The sequence below is a fragment of the Coptis chinensis genome, chromosome 3 (assembly GCF_015680905.1).
Source record: "Coptis chinensis isolate HL-2020 chromosome 3, ASM1568090v1, whole genome shotgun sequence".
In the NCBI taxonomy this organism is placed as follows: domain Eukaryota; kingdom Viridiplantae; phylum Streptophyta; class Magnoliopsida; order Ranunculales; family Ranunculaceae; genus Coptis; species Coptis chinensis.
In genome coordinates, this window is record NC_141458.1 from 14,660,117 (window position 1) to 14,677,860 (window position 17,744).

General features: G+C 36.5%; 1 long non-coding RNA gene across 1 annotated transcript; it reads left to right on the top strand.

Moving 5' to 3' along the window:
• Positions 1–16,730: 16,730 nt before the first annotated feature.
• On the top strand, positions 16,731–17,372 carry LOC147508129 (uncharacterized). The gene is made up of 3 exons (XR_015216309.1): positions 16,731–16,923; positions 17,048–17,107; positions 17,239–17,372. It is a non-coding gene; the product is annotated as an uncharacterized LOC147508129 (long non-coding RNA).
• Positions 17,373–17,744: the final 372 nt, after the last annotated feature.

Consider the following 17,744-nt stretch of genomic DNA (forward strand, 5'->3'; position numbering starts at 1 on the left):
GAATTCCAAAGCAGGAAATGAGAGCTTCCATGATTGCATTTCAGGACCATATGCTTACTTGCCATAACTAGTTCCATCGAATGTTCATGGCGAGCTAGCATCGATTCGAACTCGGTGATGGATACTGGGTGATATCCAGGCAAGCGTTAGCCTCCACGAGAGCTCGTACTCCGCGGCGTTCGGGGACTCCCCGGTTCTTCTTCGCGACCCCGAGGATTCTTTCGCGGCCCACGAGGATCATCAGTAGCTAGTTTATTTTTCCAGTCTTGTACAATATTTATGTCAGATATTTGATTTACGTGTTTGCATTTCCAGCTTAATAGTAGGTTATTTCCTAAAAATTTCTGCCTGGATATATTAGTTATGTCTAATATTATATTATATAGGTAGGAACATATATAATAATATTAGTAATAATATATATATATATATATATATATATATATATACATATATATTTTAGATGTCACACTTAACAGCAAACTTTACCGTAAACTAACGTTTTATTAAACGGTCAGAAAACGGTCATGAAAACGCACAAAAAAAACGGTCACATGCCCCATTCTTCTCATCCACACTACATCCACTTTTGCGCATATCTTAGAAGATAGACGTGGTCTAACTACCCTGTGACACCTCGATCTGTATCTTTTATATTTTCAGATTGGTGCATATTTATAACAAGGATAGACACCTCAAAAATCTAACTTCCCTTTTTCCAAAAAAGTTTTCTTCACCACTCCATCTTTAATGGCCCTCACTCGAAGTTTCGTGCCCGAGCAAAATTTTATGGAAAATTTCCAAAATGGTCTTTTTCATCCCTTTTTTGACATAGAAATATCACATCAAGGATGGCACCCTCTTTTACATCATAAGCAAGCTTTTTATTCCATAGAATTGGTCTTGTTGTTCTATAAAAGTGGTTATTTCCAAAACGGGCAATTCTTTGTCCGTGCTAACGGATGCGAGCGTGAATTGACTATGGAAATCATCTCTGAGGTACTTCAAATTCCTATTACAAACCAAGGAGTACACCTTCAGGATTCACCTTTCGACAATATCAGGCATCTGATGTTTGCAACTATCATTCACGGCCGAATACAACCGAAAAACCGTTATTGTTTATCGGTGATCTTTGCAAAAGAGCCAATTATCGTGATCCAATGGGTAGCTCATAATGTGCTCGACCGCGTCTATAACTTCAAAATAACCAAACCCCTCCTCCATCTACTCTGGGTCTTACCGAATGGCTGCAATGATTTTTGCATTATTAAATTTCTCTAGAACGCGATCGCGATGCGTGCGGAAAAGGCGGCTCCTTTACCAACCATTGTGACATTTATCATGATACGTTGGGGTTTTTCTAGTACTTCTCCTCATACACCTCTTGAACAGCCTAACATTCTTACCATTCACTTTCGGTATGTAGGAACGGATTAAGAACCCCGACGTTGCAAAGAACCATGTCGGTCGCGAAATCGGCGAAGATTGTTCGTGACAACATCTTCACCGAAAATGCATTATACAACGTATTTAATCCCATGGAAGGGCCGTTTAATGCAACAAGGACTGATGACATTATTCAAACGTCGAGAACATTATCATCACCGATCTTCTTGAATTTCGGGACTGCGGACAATAAACGAAGAGGAACAAGCACAATTCTTGCATAGCCACAACCAGTTCTTGGCAAATCACACTCTCATAATGGAGAACCACGCCGAGATTTACCAGACAGAAAGCGAAATGTTGCAACGGGCTGTTGCACGGATTGACGGCATAAAAAATCTTATAAATGGATCCCTCCCACAAAAGGATCCTCGCCGTTACTTTTGCCCATGAAACCATTTAAATTTTGCAATTTTATATTATTTGTCATTTTCTTTTTAGTTTTTAATTTTTCTATGGTAATTTGTTTTTACTTAATTATTCTCATCATACTCTAATATTTGTTTATCCTTGTCTAAACATGTCACATTTTTTTTCACACATCTTCTACAATGGAAGCTCCAAAGATGATTCCAGAACAATCTTTCCATTCATTGTTGAATTCTCCTACATATGGACATCTTTTCAGAGACTACATCACTCAAGTTGGTTGGAACTCTCTTATTCTACACCCGGAGCAGACATACTCCCCAGGTTTGGCAACTTATTTTTATGATCACATGGAAGATCTACCAGCTGTCGAGGGTTTCCCGTTGAATGGCTTTATACTCCGTATTGGTAACACCCGACACTCTTTTTACGAGCCAACTGTTGCTATGGCCCTAGACCTTCCTCCTTTTCAGCCAGACCTCCCCATTCAATACATGATAGAGAATGCCTTTAATGACTATTCTATGGAAGATTTTGCTTTGCCGGTATGGCGATGGCATTGCCCACGTCGATTGAAGCGTGCCGAAGTTGGCCGATGGCCAGACTTCACTATTCCACTAGCCAGTATGACCATGAATGTTGGAATTGCCATGTTATTTATTCTTCTAAACATCATGGGGGATTGGCATTTTTCCACTGCATCAAAGTCAGCATGTAAGACATTCCATGCATTGGCCCGAAGAACATACCGCCTTTGACATTCTGGACCCTAGTAATTGAGAATCTTAAGAAGGCTCGGTCTTTTCGGCAACACTATATCACCACCCGATTCTGAAGATGCAAGATAGTGAGGACGTACTTCCCACAGTTTGCGGCCACCTTTCAGGACTGGATAAAGGTCGACTCTATGTGTCCAACAAACAAGATAATTCGTTCTTTGTGATTTCGGACATGGCGACGCCCTGCAAGGTATCTAAAGGAAGTTCGTTCTTTCCCTAATGATGATAAAATGATAGCTCATCTAGACAATGTAAAAAAGAGAAAGTGGAGTGAAGTCTGGAAAGCTATGATAGATTGGTGGGATGCAAAGGAATGACATTTCTACAGGGACGAGGCAAGGATGGACTATCCCCCAATTCAAGGTTGGGGCAATGTGAGTTGATGCATGTACATATTTGTTTTACGTTTTGATGTGAAATAAATAAATAACCTAACAGTGTGCTACTCTAACAGTGTGCTTCTACTTTTATGATGTATAATATATAGTGTGTTACAATAAATTTCTGTGGAAGATGTCAGCTATATTTTTGCTCAAAGCCTTTCAGGTATACTCTTTCTTCCTCTTAACACTTTGAGGACCACGATTAATCATTTGTTTGGGGGTGGTGAGAACCTTTTGCAAAAATTAGGCATGCATAGTTGTATATAGTTTACTTGATGTCTAAATAAATATATTTAGTGACAAATTCTCGTTTCCTTTTCTATGATGAAAAATATTTAGAAATCTCACCCTAGCATCATAATTAGGACTTGTTCTTAGAAACTTAAGTTAAGACGTATACAATAGTTTTTACATCTTTTCATGAGCATTCATGCACTGACTATCATTAAATGTACACAGCAGTAAGTTTCTGGGACCCACGGTTAGACAACTTAGTTTCCATATCCTGTAAGAATCTAATCAAAAGCCTCAAAATGTGTGATATATGAGTAATGACATAGAGGAATAGTTCTTCCGAATAAGATAAGTTCACACGTCTACTTACTTGATCACTACCCAAATCCTAGGCGAGAATTTAGGCCTTCTTTGGATCGATATAGCCAAAAATTCACACCTGTAAAAAAAAATACCACTAATCGCTCCACTGAACCTTTCATTAATCCTTTCTACTTCACCAAAAAAATCATTACCCATCTATTAACCACAAATAAATAAGCCTACCTAGATGATGAGTATGAGAAATAGGATGAAGTCTTGGAAAAATGAAGAGAAAAACCTTGTCACAAATCAAAATCAGTTACCAGTTTCAGAAGAAAAGAAAAAGAAAAAAATAGAAATATGTTTCCAAAAATCAAAAGAAATATCAAGGTTAGAATTCCCCCAAAAAATCAAATCAAAAGGGAATACAAAAGCTTGAAAAATCCAAGTATGGAAACCTATGTTAGAAGCAGGAAAGAAAATAAGGATTCTCTAGTATAAATATCTCGAAGACCTTATTCTCTCATACTCATCATTTTTGAATTTTCCATTCCATTTTCTTCTACACTACCACCTATGCCCCATAACACCTAATAAAGACCTCTAGCTCAATTACGAGTAGGATAATGTGATAATAAGTAGTAGTTGTGACTTCTCGACCTCGACTCCTCTAACTGTCATTGAGTATGTGAGGAAACGTGTGCCCATTTGCCACTTTGAGATAACAAAGCTTGAGTGGAAAAATAAGAGAGAAATTGTGTTTAATACACATACCGCGTGAGAACCTACTTAAGGGCGTTATCCAAAGGATCGAAACGGCCCCTTCAGATATTTCATTATTAGATCACTGCATGCATGCTCATACGTAGATGTTTTGATTATTGTATGTATATTAACTTGAAATTCGAAAGAATTAAATCCTTGGTTCCCCAGCTAGTTACTTATCAACCTACTTTGTGTCTTCAATTTAAGGTGGCAAGTACTATCTAGAGGATGATAGTTTTACTTTAGTCCCAGGGTTCCTCACACCTTATCGCGGTATGCGTTACCATCTCAGAGAGATAGGTGAGGTTCAACCTCAAAATCACAAAGAACAGTTTAATTTCCGTCATTCGTCTTTGCGTACTGTTGTGGAAAGAACAATTGGTATTTTGAAAAAAAAAATTTGCGTATCTAAGGCACCCCCAATTCCATGATGTTGACATACACACAAAAGTTATCCTTGCATTTTGTGGTTTGCATAACTACTTGCGAGAAGAAGATCCTGATAGTACGTTGAGCGATGAGGAGCTTAGCGGGGATGAGAATGCTCAAAACAATCAAGTGAATGAAGAATTTCATATTGATATGCAACCTAGCTGGGAGTAGACTAATTTTAGGGATGAATTGTCAATTGCAATGTGGCAAGATAACAATGATATGTAAACATTGCTATTAGGTGGATTGTTATAGTAACTTTTTTGTAATAAAGAAAAGTTTTTGTCAATTGCAATGTGGCAAGATAACTATTTGTAACTTTTTGATAATGTTTCAAGACTAGTTATAATGTTTCTTGTAATACCATGTTTTATTATTTAAGTACTATGTTTTATTGAGTGTTGAATAAGTATGGAGTTTTCTTTATTATTTGTTTCAAACTAGGTATGGCAAGTGGTGGTGTGAATCCAATGGATAATGGCAATGGAAAATGTAAAGACTGTGAAAAAACAAATAAGACCCAAGTGAGATGGTATCTGAACATGGAAGTGATCTTGGTTGAGATGTTATTGGAGGAAGCTGCTAGTGGGGGAAAGAAGGCTAATAATGGTTGGAGGACAGAGAGTCTTAAATGAACTGCTAATGAAATAAACCGACGACTAAATATGACTTTTGTTTCTGACAATGTCCGATCGAGGTTAAAAACTATGAAGAAAGATTGGAAAGTTGCCAAACATGCACTTAACGCGAGTGGTTTTGGTTTCTCTTTCAACCAAGACAACAAGAAAATTGAAGCAGATGATGATGCATAGGCGAGCTATGTGAAGGTACATCCCGAAGCCAAAACCCTTAGACAGAAAATGTTTCCTCATTATGACCAATGTTGTATCATATTTGGGAAAGACTTTGCAACTGGAGAAGGGCGCAATACTGGGTTTGATGACGATATTACGGTCTCGTATGTCAATTTAGGAGGTTCACCAGGTTTGAAATAAAGAGAGTTAATTTTTTTATTTTTCTAACTTGCATTGAAACTAACTATGGATCATATTTAGATGTTGGAGAGCAATCCAATGGAGGGGGTGATGGTTCTCAAGCTGGTGAAAGCTCACCTGCTGTAGGTGATGGTTCTCAAGATGATAGTGGAGTTAAAAGCACTACCCCAAGATGTTGGAGAAGTCTAGGTTCTTTGAGGATATACCTGAACCCCCTTCTTTCAAGGTGTTTACTGAAGCCGTGGTTGAAATAGCCAAGTCCTTCAAAGCCCCAGTGAAACCAATAGAAATGTTGAAGGAAGCTTTGAAAGCACTTCCTGACATGGAGCCTGAACTTTATTTGAGGTCACTAGACTTGATGGGAGAGAATGATAAACTGATGGAAATCTTAGTGGGGCAAGATGAGGAAATGAAGGCACCTTGGCTGTTTAGGAAGCTTCACCAGGCAGGGCTGTGAGGGTCAATGTTAATTATGGTGGTCACGTTATGAACTTGTTAGTTATTTATTTTTCAAACTCTGTTCGCATGTGCAGCTCTCTTGTGTTTTGGGAGTGTGTTCGTTGTTTGTGTTTGTCTCTTATGGGAAACTCTCTTATGCTTTGGGAATGCTCATTTCTTTTGAAGTTGTTATGAACTAATTATTATGTTATGAACTGATTTATTATGAACTTGTTTGTGTGTGCTAGTGGAGGTTCTGTGTGTGTGTAGAGTGTTGGTGTGGTGTGGTGTGTTGCAGGTGGTGGTGGTGCTGTGTGTGTGTTGTAGTGTGCGTGTGGTGTGTTACAGGTGGTGCTGTTGTGTGTGTTGCAGTGGTGTGGTGTGAGTGGTGCGGGTGATGCAGTGGTGTCTACGTCCGTGAGCAATGCGACGATTGGGTCTACGTTCGCTACTTGGTCATGGTGTTCCTAGTTATTTTAATTGTTGTAATGATCAAATTACTATTTGTCTTGTAGTTGTACTAGTCCGATATGCTTGTGGAGTCTTCTAATTAAATTTATGTTTATGTGGTTATAACGACATTTGGACCAAGTTTGTTTTACTAATTATCCTAATGCACTTTCTTAACTTGTCATTGTTTTAAGTATATTAACTTAATTTGTATGTTTATTAATTAGATATGGCAATGCGATGGACAAATGAGATGGACAATGTTCTTATCGATACATTCTATAACGAGCTACTTCTAGGTCATAAGAATGAGAACGGATTTCTTCCAATATCAAAAGAGCGTGCAAGAGAAACACTCCAAAACACATTTACATTTGGTATCGACTTGACTATTAGTCATGTAACTCAGCGAGTGAAGACCTTACGATGGATAGCACGCGATATTGCTAGTGTAACTTTGCAACAGGGGTTTAAATGGAGTTATGAATAACATAAGATCATAGCTAGCAACGAGGTTTGGGATCAAGCCATAGCACGTGATCCGAGTATGGGAAAGTATAGAAATAGAATTTATCCAAGGCACAATGACATTTTATATGTGTTTAGATAACAATGGTTGTTAAGGTCTATTGCACTTTGACTTTATTTTATGGTTGTTTCAAAAGACATACTATTATTATTAATGTTGAGTTGTATTGTCTTTAATTTTCTTTATTTTGTATTTTATTTTTAGCATTTTTTAGACTTCATTGAGTTTGGAAACAAAAAATATATATTTCCAAAAAGTTGAAATTTCATTTGCCACGAGAAAAAAATGATGTAAACAAACACTGGCAAAACTGGCAAATCTCATATTTTCCCACTAGAAATTTGTGCAAACAAACACTAGCAAACATAAATTTTCCCACTAGATATTTTCCAGTTGGACAAATCTCTAGTGGGAAAACACTAGCAAATCTCATATTTTCCCACTAGAGATTTGTCAGTAAACAAACACAGCCTTAGTCAGTGGTTTGGGCCATGCTGCTTTTATCCACGGTAGGTGTAATGTTTCAATACATAAACCACCCTTTTTCGAGAAACAGTTGGGTATTCGAATATCAAAACACAAATTAGGGGCGATATTTGGTAGTATCGTGGTATATGGCATATCAAATACCACTGTTATCGGCAAGCAGTGGTATCTAGACATACCTAAGTTAGGAAAGCAAAGTGTAACGTGGTAAATGACTATTAGCCACTGTTATTAGAAAAATAGTGATTTATGCCATTTGAGCTACCGTGGTAAATGACCTTTTCTGTAGTAATGAAAAGCCATTTTCTGCCATTTGTGACCATTTTGAAAACAACAGTCACAAATAACCTTTTACAACAGTCACAAGAACCCTTTTTTGTACTAGTACATGTAAGTTGAAAGGAATGAATGATGAGTGAAACAACAAATTTTTAGGTTTTCTCAATCATCTTTTTCTTCTATTTCTAATGAGTATGGAAGGACTAGTGTTTAAAGAGAGGAAAACATTAAAAACATGAAGTTTGTAAGATTAAAACATGAAGAATAAAGAGGAAAGGTGGTGGCTTTATCACCAAGCAAGTCTCACTCATTGATAACTTCAATGAGTGCAACTAGTGTTCTTTGATATTGAAATGACAAGAAGTGTAGAGACAAATGGATTGAAATGAAAAGATTGATTAGAAACAACAAGTTGAAAACAAAGATTGAAACAAGTATTGAAATGAAATGAAAACAAGAAAACAAGATATATTGAAATAAGAAAATAACAATACATGCAAGAAAATAAAATGCAATAACTGTAAATCTACCTAGGAAAACATGATAAAATTGATCTCAATTTTTGGGTTGTCAAACCAAAAATTGGATAATGCTTTCTCTCCCTACTTTTTGCTTTTATACTCCTACTTTTACAATGACTGATTTGCCCTCTCCCTCTACAATCAAGACACCTCATTATGTTGTTTTTTACTTTTTATTTAAGCTTTTGCTTTTATTTTTTCTCTATCTTCTTAAGCAAGCTAGGTTTTGAGCAAGTCTTCTTTTGTGACAACTGAGTTGAGGACATGACTTTCAGTCCTCTGGGGTTGAGTGATAGGAATTTGACCGGTCTAAATAAATAGGCTAATTCAATCCTATAACAATAATACTAATACTCGCAAGCGCACGAGGTCTATTGTAATAGGTGTGCAAGAACGAGGTCGATCCCACAGGGATTACTATTTAGGGACAATTGAATACTAAAATATTACATAACCTAATTCGACAATGTTGTTTGAGAAAAGTTTGAATTACTATTAACTAAAATTCTTTACTTACTACGAAAACAATTAACTAAAGAATTTGGTTCAGATGATTGGAGAGGAACTAGGACTTCAGAATCCACTCTAGACTTTTCAATAAATATTTCGGAATTTGGGTTCAATGTTTCAATTTAATACGAGAAACACTCGAATGAGAATTCGGTGTTTACCCAAAGATGTTATCGTGACAAAACAATTACGTAAAAGCATCTTCCGAAATTCAACACTAGAGATCAAGCTTAAAAGATTAATTGTCTTTTAACGGCACAACTAATATCTAAATTTGATATTGACAATAGAAATCAGGCTATGATTAGTAGTTAATCAGTTCACACTACCTAGGATGCTTGACATACAAGGTGCAAGAACATAACAACTATTGATCGATAATGCAACGAAAGAAGACTGACAGTTAAATATAATTATAACCATAAAAATCCAATCTCAAAATAATTACATCAAAGGGTAGGGCTTCATCTTAGCCCTAGTTAAATAATTTAACAATTCATAATAATGGAACTGAAAATAAAGAAAAGGTTAGGAGAACTCATGTCGATAGTGAAGTCTCCTTGGCCTTCCTTCGTCTCGTTCTCGGTTTCCATGCGTCTCTAATCCTCCTCCACTTTTCTGTCTGTTCTTAGTTCTGTTGTGTTGTGGAGAGCCCCTCCACTCTCTGTCTCCCCTGTTTATATCGCTTTTTCTTTAGGTCACGACCAGTAGTGTTTGATTTGAATTGAAAGATTTTATTCAGTGGCGAAAGTTTCGGTAATTGGGTGATCGAAACGGAAAGAACGAAGTCGGTTCTTTTCCTATTCGATTTCGGTTGGAATGGAAACATGGGATTGGTCCTATGATTTGGTGGTATGCAGATTCATAGAAGCATTGATAAATTGGCTTGTTTAGTTTTGGAGCTTGGGTGCGTGTTCGGGTTTAGATTTCTGCAGCCGGAATTAGAGGAGCTTTTGGGTTCTGTTTCTATTTGTGAGAGACGAAGGGTGGAGGCGGATCAGGTGGTCCAAGTAGCTGGGTTCATAAGCATATTGATTTGGTGAGTGCGGGCTTTAATGCTTTGGGCGCACATGGGCTGATGGAATAGTTCTTGGACCTTAACTCCATTTAGGCCCATATTCCCACTCACAGCTCCTCACCTTCTTTTAATTTAGCCATGTGACTTTGAGTTCATGACCATATTTTCGCTCAATTCAGAGAATACAGGCCACGGGCTCACTTAAATTTCGTCTTCATGTGCATTCACCAAATATTCATAGCCATAGCTTTGTTTCTCTATTACTGATCATTAGGCGCTGGCTCCACTGAACTAGATCAATGTACACACACTAATATCTTCGAATCTCGACAGTTTCAACACTTTTAATTAAGTTAACTCCGATCCTGCAAAATCACTAAAAACACACTAACTAAATCAAACAAATAAAATAAACGGACTAACTAATATAAAATTGAGCATAAATATATAACATTTATGCGCTTTATCATTGAGTCCTTGACCTTTGACTTTAATTTTGACTGTTCCAGCACTTTTTCATAGCAGCTTGAGTCTTAATAAGAAGTGTTAATAAAGCTCCTTTTGGCGCTAAAATACATCTTTTATGATAAGTGGTCTGAAATAGCATGTAACCTGCAAAAGAAAGTAAAAGCTATGAGTTGTTTGTTTATTATGCATAAGAATGGTTGTAATATATTACTAAAACACACATTTGGGAGCTGATCATAATCCACCAACTCACTTTAGGGAAGCAGTGAGCATGTCTGGCCATAGTCTTTGGTCTGCTATTCAGGGCATTGTTGTTTCGAATGGACCTGGTTTTGGTGATCTGCAGTGGCGTTTGTTGACCATTCCACTCCGTCTTGGTATCTGTTGTGCAGAGGATGTCATCAGATTCTCCTTTGTATGTAGCCTCACGGATTTAGACCGAAAAGCTCCAAAACCACATTCTTAGATATCGTAAGCAAGCCAAGAAATGTATTGGCGGAGGAAGCCTACTACGGTAAGATTATTATAGGACTTGAGAGAGAATTTGACTTGTCAGATTGACACAAAGTTGTCATTATTAGTTGCCTACATTTTGGACATGCTAAGGACTTCTTTTTTGCTATTCTTATGGATGGTCTTGGGTAATGTATGTCACCGGTTGAGTATCGAGCTATCCTTCTTTACCGCCTCATGATTCCTTTGTACACTGATGGTGATTGATGTCCTGTGTGTATGAAGAGTTGCCTTGACGCCTTTGGCGATCATGCAACATAATGCAAGCACTTTCTAGGGTTTAAGTACATGCATGACCATGTACGTGATAGTTTATATGATGCGATTTGGCGTACCAGGTATACAAGTGAAGAACTGTCAACTTCCTTACTGATCCTAGAGAAGGTAGATCGATATGCTTTGCCCTACAAATATCTTGATATATAGCTGGTTTGATGGAAAGCACACATGTGGATGTCACAAGGGTATCTCTTTTTGTTGGTTTTGGCAGTGGTGTTTTTGTTGTAGGGCAAGCATCTATTAGTACAGCTACAATGAAGGTGATGGGGAAACATGAAGGAGCGTGCATAGATAATCAACATTGCTTCATCCTGTTTGTGTTTGATACATTTGGATTTTTGGCGCCAGATATTATTGAGTTGCTTAGGAGGGTGCAAAAAGTGTTAGATAACAATATGATAATAGTTGGTTCTCACGAATATGTATTTAGTAGGAGTGGTTTTGCTATTCAGAAGAGGCTTCTAGCGCAATTTGTAGCGCACTTGACCTCCAAATCATTTGTTTGATTTATTTTTCATATCAATAAATCTATTTTTTATTAAAAAAAAACAAAAGAAGTAAAGGACGTCCACGAGGTTCGAACCTAGGACATTTTAGTCGGTCTTATTACATAGGTCACAACTTCAAATCTAAATTGTGCTCTATTTGTTTTCAGAAAATCGGGCCAGATATGTAGCACTTATTTCTATTTTAATGGACCACATTTTTCATAAGTGGTGTGGTTTTTCGGTTAAATTTCAATCCAATTTCAGGGTCAAAACAATATACTTACCACATAGATCACCATTTTAAGTAAAGTGTCATCCCAATTATTTCTGCAACTGTGTTCTATCTTAATTTATGTAGTAATGGGTAAAACATGAAGAAAAAAAAACCCCAAAAAACTTTTTTTTTTTTTAAATGCAGAAATTGATACAATGCTGGGTCAAGCAAATTTGAGGTTCTAGGCAATAATATGTAAGGCTCCATTTTAATATGAACAGGATATATAAGATATGGGATAACATATATGGTACATGTGTTCAAATCTTTTTTGTTTTGCAAACCCTCGTCGTAACTATTTACCTGTCAAAACAACAAAGAGTAAAAGGTAATTGAAATCAAAGTTTTTTTTTTTTTTTTTTTTTTTTTTTTTTTGCATGCAAGTAGGATATTTTATTAATAATATTATAAAGAATACAACTCTGACAAAATGGAATTACAACAGACTTTAAAAATAATTCTTAATCAAATCTGTAGTAAGTCTGGTGAAGACATTCTAATGACTTAATAAAAGGAAGTCTATTAGGACTCCAAGAGAAAACTCCTCTACTCAAAGTCGATCCATGTTTTGCTACCGCATCTGCTCCAAAATTAGCTTCTCTGAGTGTATGTGAGATTTTCCAGTCAATGAGATTCGAGGCTCTATACCATCTTACTCTCAGCCACCATGGAACTTCACCTCCTTTGAATGCAAGAACTACATCCATTGAGTCACTCTCAATCCAGAGTTTGTGCCAGCCTTTATCCATGGCAGTTTCAACAACCAAAACCACTGCCAAGCATTCTGCCTCATAATTTGTAGTAACTCCTAGGCCTTGTACTAAGACACGTAGAATTTCCACCTTGTAACTTCTGAAGATAATTCTCGCACCCCCATTGCCTGGGTTTCCTAAGATCGAACCATCTGTGTTGGCCTTAACTACACCAAGGTCAGGTGGAATCCATGACACTTCTATGATTTTGTTGATGGCCTCACTCTTCTTTTAATGTTCAGTTGGTTTAGAAGCTGAAAATCAATGGTAGAGCTACTCATAGTTCCAGTTACCAAGAGACCAACAACGTTTACCTCTTTAACTATTTCACGTCTTATTCTCATAGGATTTATCGTCGCATCTTTGAAGAAAATACTATTTCTAGCTTTCCATATTTTAACCATAAGGTGGAGAGCCGCAACATTCCAAAGCTCCTTTCTGATTTGGTTGTGTCCTCGTCCTGCTTTCATGACCGATTTTAAGTTGATGCTTGTGAGATTGACACTAAAATAGTTCGAGGTCCATTGCCACAGCGTCCTGGACACCTCACACCCCCAAAAGATATGATTTTGCACTTTCTTAATCCTTTTGATAGAGCCTGCAGCGAGAAACGAGGTGAATGCCCTTCTTTTGCACTTTGTCATCTGTTGATACCACTCGGTGAAGCAACTTCCAAGCAAGACCAGCTTGTCTAGGATGTATGTGTCTTGCCGCCCACACCCACTTATGTCTAGAATGTATGTATCAAAGACTTAGATTTTTTAAAAGACAAAGAAGGTATGTAAAGAAATAACAAAGGATAGTGTATCATGGAAATGGAAAGGTTATTGTATCATAAGTGTTAATGGTTCATTAAATGATGATAAATTATATTATATTTTTTGTGAAAAAAAAGGGAGGGGGATTCAGGCCTTGTATAGAAAACAATGCTATGTTAGCACCGATTCGATTTATGGTTCCTAACCCACAAGTTTGATTCAATTTGTGGGTTTTGTACGTCTTTGGCTCGTAGTGTAAACCGAACCAAACCGTTATAACATATTTTTCTATACTAACACTACACCAAAAAAAGCGTTTACTAATGGTTATATCCATTACTTATATTTTTACTAATGGTTATATCCATTAGCTCTAGGGCGTCACTCTCACTTAGGCCAAATTTAGTAACGGATATAACCGTTACTAATAATAATTTTAGTAAAAGTTATATCCGTTACTAAAACTCTTTGTAACAGATAGCCAACTAGTGGTGGCCGATTAAATTTGTCATTTCTAACGGATATATCCGTTAGTAATGGACGTGCTATTTACTTAACTATTGTTTGTAACGGAAAAATCCGTTACTAATGGTCGATATATTTTTTAAAAAATCAGTTTTAATTTTGGGGATACTTGCACCCCCTACAAGAAACAGTAAGTACTCCACGTGACTTTGGGTTGGCATCCACTATACACTACCAAATCTTACGAAACAGACAACTTTTATAAAAAATAAATAAAAATCAACCAAGTAATAACAATATAAAGCCACTTATATTCATCCACAAATTACACCAACTCTACCATTCAAATTATTTAACAAATATATATACTACAACCTCAACGATAAACTTCAAATAATACTTCTAGTGTATTTTATTCATCCACAAAGTAAACTACTTGCAAAAGAATCCATCTCTGTGATCTCATTACCTTGTTTGTGATTTATACTTTTTGTGTCGTCTGAAAGAGACTCCTCTCTGCTAGGAGCAAAATACTGTGAACCCAGCTCATTATTCTCCTGAACATTTTCGAACTCATTTCGAGATGAAACATACATTTCAATCATGTATCGGTTTTAATACTATGGAAGCAAAGAACTCAGTTCTTTAGCAGATGAACAATAATTTAATAATGGAGGAAAAATTATCGGCAGTTTGAATAAAATACCTTGTTTTTTACAAGTGTAGAACAAAGTTCAGGAGAGCATTGTCTTTGTGTCCATTCAAACATCTCACTATCAAAAGCATCTGCAAGTTTGGACTAAATATCCATTTTCTCCTTCAAGAATAAAACAATAAGAAAGTAAGGCATCAAACAAGAATAACCATGGCCAGATACTCTCACTAGACCACTAGCTTGTAGATATCAAATGGATTATGAGTTTATATAACTTAAGTGAAAACTGACAAAGTTATTGTAGGATTTTATTCATACTTGACTAGATTAAATACTTACATTACTGGTTCAATAAAATCAAGAAAATAGACATTAAGTAATAAAAAACTAGGGGATGGGATGGGATTATAGAAATTCCTAATATATCTCTAATGACCACCCACCAATCAGGATTTTTCAGATCTCTCGAATAGAACACTTGATGGGCTTCTTTGGCGCAAATGGCCGACTCATCTAACATTTTGTCAAAGCTCGTGAGCCGATTAAAATTTGCCATCAACAAGTTAGAGTCTGGGCATAGCTTACAGCCATTGGTCTTATCTTCCACCCTAACCCATTCACAATAAAACACCACTTCCTTGAAATTTGTGTAATCCACCTCTAGTATTTGTTTGATGACCCCATACCACATAGCAAACGCATCGATAAGATTTTTATCTTTCCTACTTGATGTGAATGTAGTAATTGCACTCATGCAAACACCACTGTCTTGTGTAAGAACGGTCTCATCGTGAGACTTAGTAGAAAATAAATAACCATTAACGTGACACTTTCGAAAAGTTTTAGCTTTGAACAATGGCCCTCTCGCAAAGAACCACAATTCAGATGAAGTGTTATCATTCTCCAGCAACTACACAAATAAAACAAAACACAATTCAAAAAATGTAAATAACATAAAGATCGTATCTTCCTATCCCCATTAACTAATACCTTATTATATAACCAGTCGATAAAATATGTTTGTATCTCTACTTCTGTCTTTGCTATCCCTTTCCTACTACCTCGGGAACTAGATTGCAAAGACTCACGATACTCACTACAATTTAACCAAAAAAGTTAGTATATATTTGTCAATTTATTACGAGGAAATAGACACATATGCGAAGAACTAACACCTGTAGTGATCATCAAGTCCATCGACTTCCAACCGAAAAAGTAGCCATCTACGGATTTGTACAAATTGCTCCGACGACAAAATCACATATTTACCTTCAAGCACAGGCCCCTCTTCAATATATTCATCATTTTCATCTAGAAACACTTCACCAGTAGTGCTTTTGTGATTTTTGCGCCGTGGATTTGGAATGTACTCCATTGCATACCTAACAAACTCAGAGACAAGATACGACTCTGCAATCGATCCTTCAACAAATCGTTTGTTACTAGGTATATCTTTGCACTCCTTCATCGACCTATGCAAGTGATAAACCCATGAATGCATTTATTAATTTTATTTAAAACCGAGACAAAAATAATGGGGATTGAAAGAAGCATAATTTACCTCTCAAACGGATACATCCAACAATCTCTAGTTGGTCCACACATCAATGCCTCATCAGCTAGATGCACTACAAGGTGGATGCTAATATCAAAAAATGATGGTGGAAAGTACTTTTCCAACATGCACAATGCCTCTGCAACCATGTATTTGGCATCTTGGATTTCTTTTTGAATTACAACTTTCGAACACAATATGTTAAAAAATAAGCTTATCTGGTGAAGAGCTCTCCGCAAATCAGGATGAGATGGAAAAGCATGTTGAAGTAGCACGGGCAAAAGATATTGCATAATCACATGATGGTCATGTGATTTCATTACGAGCAAACAAGGTGGATCGAGACTGACGATCACTACACCATTTGGGTGATTTTGCAACAATTGAGATTTCTTATTAGTGACACATATATATCCGTTAGGTAATTTTTCACATTCATTATCCGTTAGTAAATTTTATAACCGTTAGTAAGCACCTGTGCAAATACTAGAATTATTATGTAACGTCTCTCGGATATTTTCTCACGCTTATATATGTGTGACAAAGTTACATACAAAAAACATAATATAATAGAAAAAAGAAAAGAAAAACTCAAGCGGGCTTTTTTTCGTTCTCGCGCCGATCTTTAGAAACTAGGGTTTTGATTTCCTCTTGGTAAGTCGTCCTCTCTCCCTCCTTTTGTTCTTTCTCCTTCATAATCGCCCAGTTATGAGATATCGCCTTGAATATGCTCCTTGCTTTCTCTTAAAGTGCCAAAACCTTCATCTCTCTGCAAGGTATGTAACACCCTCTCCCTCTCTCACTGATTTCATTTAAATAGATCTGTAATTCTCAAATAGTATTTCAATTTCGTAGAGTACAAAGTTTGATGACTGTCTTGAAATTAATTTTTTGACATAGGGTTAATTTTGAAAGAGCTTAATTGGGCGAAAGGAAGTTTGAATAATTTGGTTTTTAAAGGTAAAACTTTATTTACTCTTAAAGCTTTCGATCTGGTCCATGTTCCCTGAAAAATGACAACTTTGTTAATATTTCGAACATAATATTGTTTTCCTCATCTTACTACAAATTTTATGAATCCATTACTGCAGTAGCTGAAGTAGTGAGTACAGAGTTTTGTGTCAACTTGGGGCTCTCTCTTTTCTCTAAAGGACGGGTAAATTATCCTCTATTTTGAGTCTAGCACTGTTTTATGAAACAAGTAGCTTTTATTTCATATATTTAGTTAAGTTTCGAGCAATTAATTAACTTATAGCTGAATTTAGTTCAGTTATTCATAGGTTGTACTGAGGTTCATTTAACTTATATCTTTGGTTTCGGTACCAGTAGAAAGAATCTTCGAGACTTACTTCAATTGTTTCTATAGTTTGTTCAACCTTCAATTCTAGGACTTCTGTATAAGTTTTGGAGGCAAACCTTGTTTAATGGTGGGAAGTCGAAAGAGATGGGAACTAGATCGAAGAAAAGTGTTCGAGTTGTAATTTATATGAGATTTGGTTTAGTGGAGGTAGACCAGTCCCTTTTTTGTAATATATGGTATTCTAGACATCTTGACGCTCTCTTGTCGTCACATTATTTCTTAAAACTCACCAAAATT